This window comes from Copadichromis virginalis, linkage group LG14, assembly GCF_057382275.1.
Source record: "Copadichromis virginalis isolate Kocher_CV1m ecotype Utaka linkage group LG14, C_Virginalis_male_GT1.1, whole genome shotgun sequence".
NCBI lineage: Eukaryota > Metazoa > Chordata > Actinopteri > Cichliformes > Cichlidae > Copadichromis > Copadichromis virginalis.
In genome coordinates this window covers 39,028,589-39,044,883 of record NC_140631.1, presented here as the reverse complement: position 1 = coordinate 39,044,883, position 16,295 = coordinate 39,028,589, and the positions used below count along the sequence as shown (strand labels likewise).

The window sequence follows — 16,295 nt, the reverse complement described above, 5'->3', positions numbered from 1 at the left end:
AGCTAACCTTTTTAGGATTGGCTGCCCCTCCTAAACCAGATTTAAACGTGGTGCTTCCATGTAGAATATGGGCAAAACGTGCATGCGCAGTGCCTTTGTTTTCATACGCACATGGCGGAAAAAGCATGGCGGCGACGGAGAACGAGAAGGGAGAAAGCGGATCGTTGAATGAAACAGATGAACCAGAATTGGTTTGTAAAAATGGTGCAACTTCAGTGGTGTGGAAATGGTTTAGCACAACAAAGCACAGTTTTTGGTAGAGCATGCTAGCGGGCCGTCGTTATTACCGTGTGTTTTGGAAAATACGGCACACTTAAAATCAATCCTGTGATTTTCTGAAAAATGGACAGAGCCCCTTATGGGTCACCAACCAGTGGAGTCGTCCCCTGCTGGTCATTAGAAAACTTCACTTTGCCAGCCCAGAAGCTGCCTCTGTGTTTTATATACAGACATATAAAGAGTCCATCTTTTCCTGTTGTTCATATTACAATAACAAGTATTGTGTGTATTAAAGCCATTAGTCTGTGCTACACAGCTCCATTATATTAAAATACATCAATCAGCCACACTATTGAACCGGGTGACAGGTTAATTCACACACACAGACACACAGTAGACTCACTCCCACATATTCTGCTCTGACGGTAGAGAAATGCATTAAAACAACAAAAGTGGATTATTATGCTACTGAAAATAGTCCCAAGCAAGAAGCACTTTTTCTAACTGTGCAGAAAACTTCAGCATTATGAATCACGTCTGAACAGCAGAGAGCGTGTCAAGGCTTTTATGCAGAAACCTTAAAGTCTTTTGTCAGGTGGCAATCAGTGTGAGTGTGTTCGTGTGTGTTCGTCAGAGGACAGATGGTAATTTAGAAGAAGAGGACGTGGCCAAATATAAAATAAAGGAAACACGAAGAGAAAAAGAGAGGGGAGAGGAGGGGGGATAGTGGGTTTTTTTCTGCATGAACGAAGGGCACCGTGGGCCTGAGTGGGCTGGAATAAGAGATACAAAGACAAAGAAGAAGAAGAAGAAGAAGAAAGCAGATAAAAAGAGGATGCAGGTAGGGGAAGAAAAGAGAACGAAGGGAAGAGTGTGGGTGAAAGGAAGAAGTGAGTGTGTGACCAAATAACAGACTGCATCTTGGCAGGGGGCACACACACACACACACACACACACACACACACACACACACACACACACACACACACACACACACACACAGAGGCGTTTTTCCATCTCTCCAGAGGACATTGCAATGACATATATTCATATCCTGCAGACTAACTTAACTTCAAACCAAGTTTTCAACTAAAGATTTAATGATAACAGAACTTTTTACACTAAAACACAGGCAACTCCTCATAATGTGTAAAAAACCAAACGCATGTACATTTAGTGTATTTAGTTGCCTGTGTCAAGCAATGTCTGTGACACCAGGCTAGTAGATCAGGGCCTTTGTATATTTTTAGTGACGATAAAAAAGCTCATTTAATTACCATAATTACTGCTAGCTGAATCTAAAATAATTAGTAACTAAAGCTTGGCCTTAAATGCAGTGGAGTAAATGCTGAGTGCCCTGCAGGTATCGCTGCTGGAAGGACAGAAGTGGCCCGCTCAAGTCAACCTCATGTTTGACCTTTTTAAACAGTTTCCTGGATGTTTCCCTGCCGCTCGACTGTGATGTCACCTACACTGACTGACCACTGCCTGCAGCTAAAGTTTGGACAATCTGGATTTTAATCTGCCCCACACTGTGCTGAGTTTGGGTCCTCTCCTCCTGTGGTTTCTAACTTCTCTGAGTGGTGTGGGGGGATTATTCAGGCCTGGCAGAGGTATGCAGCATCGGTCTGCTCTTGTTTAGTTATTTGACTGTGGTCAGGCTGGATATTCTGGGTGCTTTAATGACGCTGGTGTTGCATGATAACCCACGGCGTATTTTTCCAAACCCTAAACAGCAAAGTAAGAGCAGAGCAAAGCCTAAATGACGGAGTACGTCAGTTTACACAGCCACGTTTAACGCAGCAGTCACAGCTGGGTGGCTGTGGTCGGGATGTGCTGCTTTGTACGTGACATGACGTACAGATTAATGTGAATCCAGGACTGAGCCACATCTCTAAAAATCCACTTTAGCTGGATTTCAAACCACTAGAATGTGGCTGAAGTTTCCATGTGGTTTTTACTAGAGATGGACCGATCCGATATTACGTATCGGTATTGGTCTGATACTGACCTAAATTACTGGATCGGATATCGGAGAGAAATAAAAAATGTAATCCGATCCATTAAATATCAAAAAAGCACCTCACAAAACACGGCGTAACTCAGCTCATAACCGTAGCACGTTGGAGCAGTGTGCTCACGTGATAGAGCAGCTGTGGCATGCGAGACTTGTTGTCTGGTTGAGCATTTGAAGCCTCGCTACCAATCCGGCATTTCATCTCCGAGAAAGTGATCCCAGAGAGAAGTGAAGCAAGTGTATAAGTTCATCTCTGAATGTTTGTAAAGCATTCCAGCGTTCAGCTTAACAACCGATATATGGAGCGACTGACTCTCTCTCCCTCCCTCTCCTGCTGCTACTTCAATCATGAAACTGATTAATGATCAGCTGATCGGCTTTTCTGTCGCGAGTCCGTCTCTCTTCTTTGTTTATTGCTCACTTCGCGTCAGAAAGAGGAAACCAGCGGCTGAACAACAGCAGCACGTTTAAGCTTGATAAGCTGTTGTTAGAATTTATTTAATATTACTTTCTACACCAGGATCTTTTTCTATGCAGCTGACGGCTGGTAACTGTGCAGGGGCGGATCTAGCAAAGTTTAGCCAGGGGGGCCGATAGGGCATTAACAGGGAAAAGGGGGCACAAAGACATACTTTTCTTTCTTATTCTCATTTAAAATATCTAGCTTTTAATAAATAATTATCTGAATCTTACACCCAAAGTTTTAATCTAATGTAAAATGTATAGAAGTCCATTACTGTATATAGTAACTGTTAAGTCTAATATACCCTAGTAAGCTGTACTACTTTTTCCTTTGGGAAGATACCATCTGTGCAGTCTGCAATTCTGTTGAAGAAAGATGTTGAATCTATTGAATTATTCTTGAAAAACAATTGATTTCTGTGCATTTTTATTCACACTGCATTAAATTAAAGTTGATTATGTCGATTAAGCATCATGAGGTGGGGGGTGGTTCCCTATTTTTTTTTTTTTTGCTGGGAGTTTGCAACCCTATTAGCTAGGTTGCTTAATATTTCCACTAAGTACTCTTTAAAATACCAGAATAGGGAGGATGGTGCAGGTTTAAGTTTATTAGATTGATCAGTGTTGCTGAACTATGAAATATTTTGGGTGCAGTGTATTTTTTGCATACAGGTATAACAGAATAGCTTTAGTGTTTTTTTTTTTAAACTTGAGTTTGAACTTATACAAAATGCAGAAAGATGTTAAAAAAAGTTTTATTGATTAAAAAACACTATATCGGATTCATATCGGTATCGGCCGATATCCAAATTTATGATATCGGTATCGGACATAAAAAAGTGGTATCGTGCCATCTCTAGTTTTTACAGACATCCAGATAAAAGGAACATGACTCCAATCTGAAAAATCTGATTTGGGACAACAGAGCAAAGCGTTCTACACGAGTGGAAGCAGCAGGGCCTTAATTCAGTCATGTGTTTTTGCTGTTATACTGAAAAATCACAGCGGGCTCTTTTAATGGGACATTTAACACGATTTAGCCAAAAAAAAAACCCACATCAAACCCCAAAACATGGGTTTAATATTTCATTCAAATGACTTTAAGTACTTTTCACACACGCACAGCAGCCATGAACCTTCCAAACTTTACCTGACATAGAGGTGTTTGCCAAATTACAAATGTCAGGTGTCACATGTGCTAATCCAAGATCTGCAAAAGGAGCAGCTACCACTTTAATTGTTGGGAGGCTGAAGTTACCACATTTGGACAAAAAGACTGTGTAAAAGAGCGCCCAGGTCTGGAAAATCAAGCCTTACACCTGTGTTCTTTATAATGACCAGCAGGGGTGACACCTCACCTGCCCCCCCCCCCCCCAAAAAAAAAGACTTTGGCTGTAGGGAGAACGACTAGCTTGAAGTTACCAGCTAATACTGGTGAGGTGCTATACGAGTACAGAAGCAGCTCTGTGGGACGTGTTGGAGCAGCTTGAAAACATGAGGCTTTGAGGAAAAAACTTAACACTCAGCAAAACCTTTGCTTCCAGGTTTCACTTCCTCTCTTCCTATATCTGCGCTGTTGTGGTGGTATTATCTGAGTGGTGACAACTACCATTCAGGAGAATACTGCCTTAAGGTCCCAATTAATGGTCACCTGGGGTATAATACTATGTTTCCCAAACCAGGTGGTGTGTGGTTGCTGGAGGTTGCTGGCAGTCACCATGGGAAATTAGTTCTGAAGACGTATATGGCACTGTAATATAAACCTTACTAACTAACAAAGCAATCAGAATAGGGCGCAGCACCCTCTTTGCAACACATAACGACCTCGAGCGACCCCCGCCCAGGAGGTTGTGGAATATGTATTTTTCCCAGTCTGTAGGACTGTGTGGGCCACAAATATCCTGCATGTCTCATAATTTGGTCGATGACTGAAACTAAATGGTCAAGAGGTCCGGTGATTCCAGTTACTGGAGGTGGAGCTTAGCAGAGAGCAACATCTGTCAATCAAAGCAGCCACGCCCCAAAAGTTACATTGTAAGCCTTAAATAAATCAGAATAGAAGACTTACAATAAAATCCTCCCACCGTGCAGATATGAAGGGGGAAACTATCGACAGAGGCCGAAGCTGTTCTGTGCATCAGTGTGCAGGCGTCTTTATTTCTATTGTAAAGACGTAATAAGCTGATCGATTTGGAGCCAGCCTCAAGTGGCCATTAGAGGAACTGCGGTTTTTAAAGTTGCTGCTCAGTCCCGGGCAGATTATGCAAAAAGTTCATGTGAGAAAGCAGATTTTGGGATCATTACCTTACATTATCAATATTTCAGTGGTGACTCTTCCCCCATGCTGCCTGCCTTCACACATCCACACACACAGGATGTGATTAACTATCCACCTGACTCTGTGTGTGTGTGAGGAGTACATAGATTATTCAGGTTATTATAAGCAAGGCATTACATCCCAAAACCCCACCCTCCCTCCCTCTCCCCGCACACACACACACACACACACACACACACACACACACACACACACACACACACACACACTGTGGCCTCAGTTGGCCCTGAAGCAATATGCTGAGGCGGGGCTGCACAGATGGCGGTATGGAGCAGGGTGTGTGTGTGTGTGTGTGTGTGTGTGTGTGTGTGTGTGTGTGTGTGTGTGTGTGTGTGTGTGTGTGAGGGAGGATCTGTGCTGACTTAAAAAACATCCATAATCAATTTGGTCTTTTACCCACTGAGATCGTTCAGATGGTCTCTCCTCGCTCCCCCCGCCTCTGATCGTTTATATTTCAGTGATTCAGGGACTGATGGAGGTGCTGCTCAGGAGGTGAGGCGGGCCGTCCACTAATCACAGACCGTTCGATCCCCACACGTCCAAAAGTCCCTCCTGCATGTCCGCTCACTGCTACACTCATTCTCATTCGTCAAATACTGCAGAGGCTGCAGCTTTTCTTGTGTTTTAAAATAAACACACTCTTTGTCAGCCTTTAAAATCAAAATGAAGTGAAAAATCTACAATACCAAAAAAAAAAAAAACTGAGGAAGAATCAGACTCAGAAGAAAGGAGGAGGGGGAGGAGGAGGAGGAGCCCAGTAATCACCTCAGAGAGTTGACTGGCTGGAAAATGACCAGCTAAACAAGTATCAACCAGCCCTTCAAAGACTCTGGAGGTTTGGAGGTTGACTGACACGAGAAAAGATCAGCTCAGGCTTTACTGGACAAACTGGGTCGTGATCGTGGTCTCGCCTGCACTCACTGTCAGACCGAACCAGCGTCACAGCCTCTCTGCTTTTTCTCTGTCACGTAACTCTGACCTTTATCAGAGAAGTCTTTCAAAATAAAACAATTCAACTCATGATCGTGACATTTTCTGGTAGACAGTTATTTTACAGACACATATTTATAACATCCTGAATATCCACTTGTTTTTATTTGTTTATCACTGCAAAAAAAACCATTTTATAATTCATGCCTTAAAGGTTTCTGTTACACTCAGCTGTAATCATCCGATTTAGTTCAACACATAAAAAAGAAAACTCCAACTGTCTGTTTCATCTCCCGTGTGTTTCTGTTCTTGTAGTTTTTATTTTGTTTTCAGCTTTACTTGGTTTTCACGGAGCACCGGTCCTGTCACTTTGAGTTCAGATTAAATGGTTCACTATGACTCCTGAGATGAATCTGAGTTTCATATAAGGTCGGGAGGAAAATGATCTAATCAAAGACAAAAATCTAGCCTCAGATTCATGTGCTGCACTTCTTTACGCTTTTAAAATCACACGGTGTAACAGAGCAGAAGAGAATCAATCTCAAGCCTTTTGCTTTGTAAAGCAAAGGACCAAACCACACAGCGACACATTAATGACTAACCTGGTGTTGTGGATAGATGATCTAAGATGTTCTCTTGACTGCTGTTTGGTCCATTTTCAGTCTGTTTTTACTCCCATATGACGGCATTTTTCTGCACATCGGGGACCCTCAAAAATGAACTTTCACTTTTAGTGTTTGTTTAACTTAAGGAAAGGCCTGTGTGGACCTGGAAATTAATGACAGCAGACCTACCAAAAGAAAACAAAGGTGAACATTTTCATGATATAACAGTAAAAATAATAAGTCTGATATGCCAGAAGTTTCTGATTTTCTGAATACAGTATACTTTTTAACTCCTCAGAAAAAAACATCACTTTGTGTTTTTTCTGCACTGATATATGTCTGCATTTTTCTTACTATTTTAGTTTAACAAAAATGAAAGTAATTGGTATAAAAGAATAAAAACTTGGGCTTTCTGTAACAGTCAGTAACATAGTAACAGTCTGAGCTCGTGTTTGTACACTGAAATAAAAGTTATCTCAAGGCTCTGAGTCAAACTGAGGGTTTCTGTATGTGTGTGTGTGTGTGTGTGTGTGTGTGTGACTTTATTGGGTTTTGTAGGGTGTGTTTTGGCATGCCACATAAAGCGTCTTTGGAGTCCTTGTTGTTGGGGATTATTCTTTAGCTGAATGTCCTCGATCGTTAGCCACACACACACACACACACACACACACACACACACACACACACACACACACACACACACACACACACACACACACAGCTCTACATAATCAATACTGACATGGATTACAAGGTCACATTAAGACCCCCAGCAGGGAGACCTGCTATCTCTGACCTTAACACCACACATGTAAATAAACTGTGGAAGGAAAGCTGAACGAGACTGAACTTGAGGATTTTGGTTTCTGTGGTTCCACTTTCTCCCCTGTGTGTTTCCTCTCGCTCTGCAGCACCTCTGCTTCAGTAAAACTGACATTAGTAGATGAATCAATACCATTCGACACGTAGAAGAGGAGGTTTGATGACAGTGTTCAAAGTTTTTGGGAGGTTCACTGTTTGTTTAATAAAGAATCTCCAGCTCATGTACCTGTTAGAGCTGCAGGCAGGTCACAGCAACAGTATTAAAACAATATCATTGAAATCTGCACTCCTGTTTCTCACTAACTGGAAACAGCAGAGAAACAAACATTATTTAAACTGTTGATTTTGACTCACACAAAGGTGTTTTGACCAGGTGTTTCAATCAGCTGTCTGATCTTGAATAACCTCAACCATTTATTTTTACTGGATTATATGTTGTATATATAAATATATTCTGGTAATATTGCTGCACAGCCTTCATACTGGCTTCACATAAAGACCTCAGCAAACCAAGCTGCCAGCTATTTAGTCAGATTAAAATAATCAAGATTTAATCTTTTGTGGTCACGCTTTGAGTTTGACACGAGTCCAAAACGGTTGTTAAAGTGTAAACTGTAGGAAAATATATGTGTTCCCGTCTTTGTTCTGCAGATACCTGTAGCTGTGAGTCACCATCTGATGGATCAACCGTCTGAGGTCAGTTTGGTTTTATGGGAAAAGTGGGCGGCTGGAGGAGGAACAAACAGGAAGTAACTACCACACCGTCAGAGGCCTTAAAGATAAAGCTAAGAAACAGGAGTCTGCAGCCATGGATTTGAGAAAAATGCACTTTTTAGTCTTCGTTGGCGCTGGCTGTGAATGCATTACCAGCAATCAATACTGATGAAGCAGTATTGATTGCTGTCACAGAAGAACGTGGAGGTAAAATCGGTTTACAGTTAACACAAAGCAGAAGAAAGAGGATGAGGAGCACGACAGAAGTCCGACTCCGTCTGACATCATAGCAGAGGTGTGAATCAGAGAGGCCGTCGCTGGTCAGTGTCGACTCACCGGCTGCGACTGAATGGCCGTTCAAAGCAAACTCTGTGAGCTTTACAAGCTGGAAGAGCTGGAAAACTACAAGACACGAGGGAAGAGACGGGACAGAGGGACATGTGCGTGAATGTGACTGACTGATGACGGCGGTGATGCTGGCCGGTGAGTTGCTTAATGAGAAATCTGAACTGTCTGGGTCTGAACTCCTCAAATATGATTTGTGAAGGAGGTAACTTTGCAATCAGAGTAGCTCCAGCAGAGCGAGAGCCTTTCAGGTCAGTGTCAGTCCCAATGAAACTTTCATTCACATCATATCAATAATTTAACCTTGTGCAGATACTTCAGCATTAGGTTACAGCGCATCAGATACATGCTTCAGTTACATCTCTTTCTTTCAGCTGTGACTATTTGCCAAGCATTTTGAGATGAATAAATACCCGAGTGTTTAATCATCTGCCTCAGCAGTGAGCTGCACATCCTGTGGTAGAACTCTTTGACTGCCTCGGCGAGCAGCAGAGAAAACGCGTCAGCCAAGAGTTCGTCCACGGCAACATGAACATATTATTTATAATTGTCACCAGTGGTATTGTTTTCATTTTTTTAAAAACTGGTGTTGGTGTCAAAAGGGTGGAACCAGCAGTCTACCATTAAATCTTTGGGCCCAAAGTCAAACACACTGACACCAGTGGAGACAAACTGAACTACGATTGGCGGACGCAGCCCACAGATCCTGCCTGCTGTGATTTTCCTCCAATGGAAATGACCACAACTTCTGTTAGCAGCACTGCGTAATAATCAGTTCTGATTCATGTAGAAATGCAGGCTGACTCTGTGCACAGCACCACGTTGGCGGAAATGAAATAGAAGATGTGAAGTGACACAGCTGACTAATAATACAGCAACAGAATGAGGAGAGAGGAAGAAGAGGGCAACGACCGGGCTGAAGCTCCGAGAGCCAAAGTGAAGACAGCCTCAAAACGCTGGCGTAAAGCATCGGATGCATTCCCAGGGTGCACTGCAGCACCTTCAGTGGAAAGTCCATCCTCTAATGACGAGGCTTAATGCACACACACTATAAATTCAGTCAATACCTCAGATACACACTGCACCTTTTACTGTACCGTGACTGATATTAGTGCACACACTGGAAAACATGATGTGAGGCATGAACATGATGGATACATCACACACACACACACACACACACACACACACACACACACACACACACACCCTGCAGTGGAGATAAATCAGTCGTGACGTCCAGTAGATTAGAGTCCAAAGAAGGCAGCTTCTGCTGGTCAATACAAAGCTGTGTGTGTGTGTGTGTGTGTGTGTGCGTGTGTGTGTGTTTCACAGTGGGTGGAGAGTGTATTCATTCCTATTTATAAACAGACAGCAAATGTTTTCTCTCCATTCTCTTACTGTTTGCTTTTTTCACAGAATAAACTCAATGACACAGCGAGTCGTCTCCCTCTATGTCCCTCGCAGGCTCTCTTACTTTGCAGCTCACATCTTTCTCTGCTTCGCACGGCTTCATCAAACATGTCAACACCACAAACAAAAAATCCCAGTAAAGGTTCACTCTGACTTTCAAGTCAAAAAACGTTATTAAAGTGTCAGGAAACTGTGGACAAACAGAATCGTGCTGTAAAGTGTATTTTATTTATACGGGACACTAAAATCTTTTTTTTAGTTATAACTGTTGTTGCAGATTATAGTATGTCTGTAAACTTTAATTTTCACTTTAATACTGTAATTTTACAGGATCAAACGTGAAAGAATAGCAGAAGCATGGACGACAGCCTCAGTTTCTCCCTCTTTGTCACGCTTTTCTTGTCTACTTTTTCCTCACTTCAGTCGTCGCTGCGTTAAATCTGCCTGGAAAGTTTTCTGCTTGAAGCTACTTATCATGTGAATGTGTGTGTGTGTGTGTGTGTGTGTGTGAGCGTGTTTTCATATCTTTGTAGGGACCAAAATCCTGGTCCCCACAAGTTTGAAGGCATTTTTGAGACTCAAAACGTGCTTTTAGTGTCAGGGTTATGGTTAAGGGTAAGGGTTAGGGAACGAATTGTGTTAATTAGATGTCCCCAAGACATGAATACCTGACATGTGTGTGTGTGTGTGTGTGTGTGTGTGTGTGTGTGTGTGTGTGTGTGTGTGTAAGACAGAAGAAATCATTGTGAAGAAAGATTTTTAAAAGGACTGGATGAAAAGAAGATTGAGGGAGGAATGTGTCCAGCCTGAAGGATCCAACAAAGAGCATGAAAAGAGAGGAGCAAGACAAAAAAAGGAGTACAAAACAGGGAGGGGGGGGAGTAAGAGAGACACTACAGAGGGGGAAGGGGGAAGTGGGGGTCAGAGGAAAATAAAGAGGGGAGGATCAAACAGGAGAGAGATCCGAGCAGAAAACTGGGAGAATTTACACAAAACCATTTCTCAGTGGAAAAACTCGGAGAGTTTACGCTCTGCTCCCTCACGGTGTGATGAACTGCTTTCGCCCTCTTCATCTTTCCACTGCTATCGGCTTTCTTCTTCTACCATCCATCACCCTGTTTTCATCTTATTTTTTTCATCTGAAACAAGAAATTAATGAAGTGCTGCCAGAAATGTAACGAGCCCTTTCCCCAAACATGAATTTTGGTCACATTTGAAACATATTTCTCTTGATTTGCTGCTTTGTTTGGTTTTAAAAAATGTAAACCAATCTAATGTCTGGGTTTTGGACACCACCTCGCCACCACATTTAGACCAAATTCTGACACATTACTAAACAATTAAGTTAAGCCGGTCTTCACTGATCCTCACAAGGAAATTCATTCAGTACATTTAATCCTCCCTCAGTCTGAGGAGCAGCGGGAGGCCACAGAGGAGCGTACGGGGTTAAACTCCAGCGCTAAGTGAATGCCTTTGTGATGGGAGAATCAAACCTAGCTTTGTTTTAGCACGCATTTAATGGCGGGAAAAATAACCTCTCAAAGGAAACCTGTGCATGAATGGTGCTCCTTTGACCGGATTTAATCCCAGGACTTTTTCACTGAGTCACCACACTGAGGGACCAATCCAGGAAAAGTACGGCTGCAGCCCTTCAGTCAGTGTCCAAACCAAGTTGAGACCTTATTATGTCAGCGATATGTTCACAAAGAGCAATGAGCATCACTCAGCCCAAAGCAGGACTCTACAAGACTAGCTTTGCATAATCAACAGTTCAAAATAAACCCCATTTATTTCATTCTGCGCCTTGATGCAGCTGCTTAGTTCAGTTGTTTTAGCTCCTCCCCCTTTAAGTTTAGCTGCCCCTCAAAAATAAAAACCAAATTAGGGATGTCCGCTCTCACTGACGTCATACAGATCCAAACAGAGCAGCCAAATGTACGTTTACAGGAACATCTGCCACTCCAACAGTACAAATGTGACAGAAAATAGAGAAAACACAGCAGGTCCCGTTTAAAACAAGACAACACTAAAATACCCAGGAGCCCTGCACTTCACAGAGTACAGTTCGTATCAGGACAGATTCAGGAAGATTTTACTCTGTTACCCTTTCAGCCACCCCTTTTTTGTAAGCCTATAGTTCAAATACTCACACAGAGCTTGCACACACACACAGAATGATGCAGTGCATAAAAAATGCATGGCAAACCCGCCGACTCGCTCTCATCAGCGCAGTAGCCCCACCCTATTACCATCCCCCCTTTTCTCCACCTAAACACAGCACACACACAGGTGTGCTGATGGGGGGCAGGGGGTCTGTCTCCATCCCTGACATACCAGCTGTGTAACTCCGCCCCTGCCAATGCAATAAATAATGAAGGGTGCAGTGCACGCTGGGAGCCGTCAGACCAGAAATGCAGAATCCCGTTACAGCCAACTCACATAACGTGAAGTCCTCTGGTTTCCCTCAGTGAACCACAACTGCAAACACTGATGCACTGCTCAAACATCTTCTTTGTGAAAAATGACCTACCTCATGAACATCGTGCCTGCAGGCTAACCTGCACCAGAATGGGAGTTACTACGGAAACAGTTTCTGTTTCAAATGATAATGTCCGGCTTTATGTTTGAATTTAGCCAGAAGTGCTGCAGAGGTGGACCGACACCCGACCTGGACGGCCCCTGGTGTGCTCTCACTCGCTCTCTCTCAGCTGCTGCTGTCTCACTAGTATACACAGGCAGGCTTCAAACATGTGACCCTAAAGGTATGCAAACAGGTAGCGCTGGCTAAAGATGCAGAACTGCATCCACTCAGGGAACAGAAGACACGGTAGTGCTAACTCTCACATATCAGATGGAGTGGGGCTCGGGTGGAGCGAAGGGAGCAGATAGATTAAATAAATCGACCTGACTCAGAGTAAAAACCTCTGACAGCTGTTTGGAGCTCAGGACTCCTGAACATGTGAAACTAATGATTTAACATGCGACAGCTCACCTGTCTCAGCTGTGGAAAGCAGACTGTGACTTTCTATTAACACCCGACTGATTCTCTCTCTCAGCTTCAGGAATAATTGATCGAATAATTGACGGAGCCACTGCTGCTGTGTCACGTGCAAACTCGCTCGATCTGGAGACGCGTATGGATCCCGAGAAGCTGCAGGGATTTAATAATTTCAAAAAGCTGGATCCAAGAAACGGCTTCTGCTCCTGTTAACACTTCTTCATGCCAGGGTTAGGCTCCATTCACCGCCACTGATAACCTCTTGCACACAGATCCGTGCTCTAAGCGCTGTATCCGTGTATCCCGAATTATCCAAAGAGTCGCATATATGCCTCCACCTGTTTGCTTAAATTTCACATTCTTACTCTTTACTGCATCTTCACAGTGAGCTGAAATGGTGAAACAAAAGCTATGACAGCAGGTAATTCATTCAGCATCCGACACAAGTGTGTGTGTGTGTGCACAGAGATTAGCTGCACACACTCCCTGAGTCTGGTTGTGTGTTCTCTGTTTGCTCCGTCAGTAGGAATTGTGTTTAGGGTGTGGACCGTGTGCGAGGCTGTGTTTCACAGACAATCTGGCAGCCTGGTTAATGGAAAAGCATACAAAACTTACAGATGCTTCTACTCTAGTGATTCATAATAAAGTGTAAGAGTCACACACGTTATCGGGAAAAACAGCAAACCAGGATACCACCTGGGGAAACAGGAATGTCGGCAGTAATTCTAATTGGTGCTGAAACATGGAAAAACCTGATGTTAAGACTGAAAAAAATCTGTTTCAATCTCTACCTTGAAAAAACAAAGCATTTACACGGCCAAATCACAACAGCAATCACCTCAAAGTTCTTTATGAGAGTCTACAACGGCACAGAGAAAACCACAACAATCAAACACCTCTGTGTGCAAACACTTGGTGACAGTGGGAAGTAAAAACTCCCTTTTAACAGGAAGAAACGTCTCTGAGAATATATCTGTGGCCCAAGGTGACAACAGTAAAATGAGCTGCTTGTGTCTAAAATATGAACGCTGTAGTGATTTAAAGAACAAAGATTGGACACAAGAGGAGAGAAAGCTGCTAAAACAGAGAGTGATGCTTTAGAAGCGAAAACTGCAGCCACATCACTGCTGGAGGAAAAGGACAAAACACATCTGAGCCAAGAACAGGATGATATGAGACCTACAGTCAAATATGCTTCCTCGAGTGCGTAAATCCATCCTGTTGTGAAGCATTAAAGGGGTGGAAATCCATCCAATCCCCGCTTAAAATCAACCAGGAATTACTAATATCTATGAGAAGAACTGATAATCACACTGGCATCAATAAAATCCTACCAGCAGAGTTCAAACCAGCCACGCTTACCTGTTAACGTGATGTGTGGCTCGCTCCTGTCACAGAAAGGCAGAGACTCCTGCAGCCTGCACACAAACAGAGAGAGCGCCGTTAACGCTGGCCATCACACGTCGTCCTTTTAAATGAGCCACAACTTATTAACTGTCATTTCACTCATCCCACCTGCTCAGAATGCAGAGTTAAATCTGTCAATGACCGCCACGCGGCTCATAATCCTCTTACTAACAACGCTGTCAGACTTTGACAGAGCTCATCATCAGGGTGCAAAAGGCCAGCAGCGGCAGTACTTCTGGCTTATTAGTGTTTTATGACGCTAAATTCAATCTCATCTCCACAGTCCTGAAGTCAACAGAGCGGAAAGAGAAGGAAATGACTGCGACAGCACTTTAATGCCACCAAGGAACATGAATGACGTGAAACGAGACGAAATTAGAGCAAAAGATTTTCAGCAGTTTGGTGGGAAATGATGAGCAATCTGTTGAAAAGCAGAAGAACCTTGAGTTTATGAAGAAGTGTAACGATGTAGTTCAATATTAACTGTGTTTTCAGCCCTTTCACTTTACACCAGAAAAGCCTTCAGACCTTAAATGTGGGAATATTTCAGACGAGTATGCGTCTAAGTGTTTGTGCTCATTTTCAGCTCCATATTTGTATTCTTGGGACTCCATCTGAGAAGATTTCTTGTATCTTATTCTGGGCCTTGGTTCAGCCCCTCAGTTCAGACTTTGCAGTACTGTGGCAGAGTTTACAGTGATGCCCTGACTGTTACTGGGATACATCAAAGATAGCAGACATCAGGTTATACTGGGCGCTGCTCATTAAATTCACTGCATTCTTCCTTTTATTCTGGCTTTATAGTGTCTAAGGTTGGAAATCAGCCTATATCTCATGAAACACTGAATCCAGTTGGCAGCACAGGTCAGCTGATCGCAGCCGGAAGATCAAAAAGGATAATGTGATTTATTTCTAGTAATTTTTCCCCCATGCTGCACCGCTACACCTGCCAAACTTTAACCCCCCCTCAGACGTGTCATTGCCCCATGCCAGGGGTTAACGTGGGTCAGAACGGCCACTGGGCTTGCACTAAGTTGACATAAGCCATGCACAGGTGTGGACAGGTGCTTCTCTTTCCTTTTGCTCCATCTTTCAGCAGATGGAGTCCACATGGCATCACACAAACACACAGTGCAGGCTTTTAGAGAACAGGACGCCATTTGTGTGCACGCAGGAAGGACAAACAAAAGGAGGTCAGCCCTGCAGCTGTTCACACATTCACACCTTACTGTGAGAAAACACACACAGGCCTGCACACACACACACACACACACACACACACACACACACACACACACACACACACACACACACACACAGTGTAATGGAATGGCAGCAGTCAGAAGGTCACACCCATGCAGCTCTAGATTACAGTTTATTAAGCTGTTTCTAATCTCTGATTAATGCAACATGCAGCCACCTGCATACGTGGCTGTGCCACCTGGACGGCGTAAGCTGTTGCTAATCATGCACGTACATCCCCTCACTAAGCTACAGGTACAGGTGAGCTGGAGTTTGCTCACACTAACATGCAGCTTATTGTCCGATGGTTTTATCTGGGCTCACTTATAGCAGCAGGTTCAAACCAGGTGACTGACCAGAGAGCTGGAGGGACATAAAACAGAGGACATGCAGTGGCCTGGTGTGAATTTGAGCAGCAGTAATATAAAAGCAGGAAAGAGCTGACTGAAAGCCACTCATCAGGTTTGTTTATATAGACCATTTTCATTTTCTCTAATCACACTATAGCACGTCGGTGTCCAGTGTATCCCAGTACATCCTCTGATTAGTGTATTCAGGGAGGATTCATCCACAGACTCAGCACCCTAGATTGTGTATTTGTAACCTGGATCACAGGTTGATGTGTTCCAAATGAACATATTAGACCAAAAAATTGGATGGCAGCAAATCATTGGCTGCCCAGTGATTGCACTGAATATTTTCTACTTTCAGAGACTGACCACAAGTAGTTGCAGTGACCAGCGACCTCCAGTATCAAGCGCAAGGTGACTGCACAGGTGACTC

The 16,295-nt window shown here is 43.4% G+C and overlaps 1 protein-coding gene across 3 annotated transcripts in view; it reads right to left on the bottom strand.

Moving 5' to 3' along the window:
* The window catches only part of pak1 (p21 protein (Cdc42/Rac)-activated kinase 1), a 72,196-nt gene that overhangs the window by 39,487 nt on the left and 16,414 nt on the right, over positions 1 to 16,295 (bottom strand). For 2 of the 3 annotated variants that reach the window (XM_085430863.1, XM_085430864.1), the window contains exon 2: positions 14,226 to 14,281. The exons of the other annotated variant lie outside the window; for it this stretch is intronic. The gene's annotated coding sequence lies outside the window, so the exon portion shown is untranslated. The remainder of the gene's footprint in view (positions 1 to 14,225; positions 14,282 to 16,295) is intronic. 3 annotated transcript variants of the gene reach the window in all.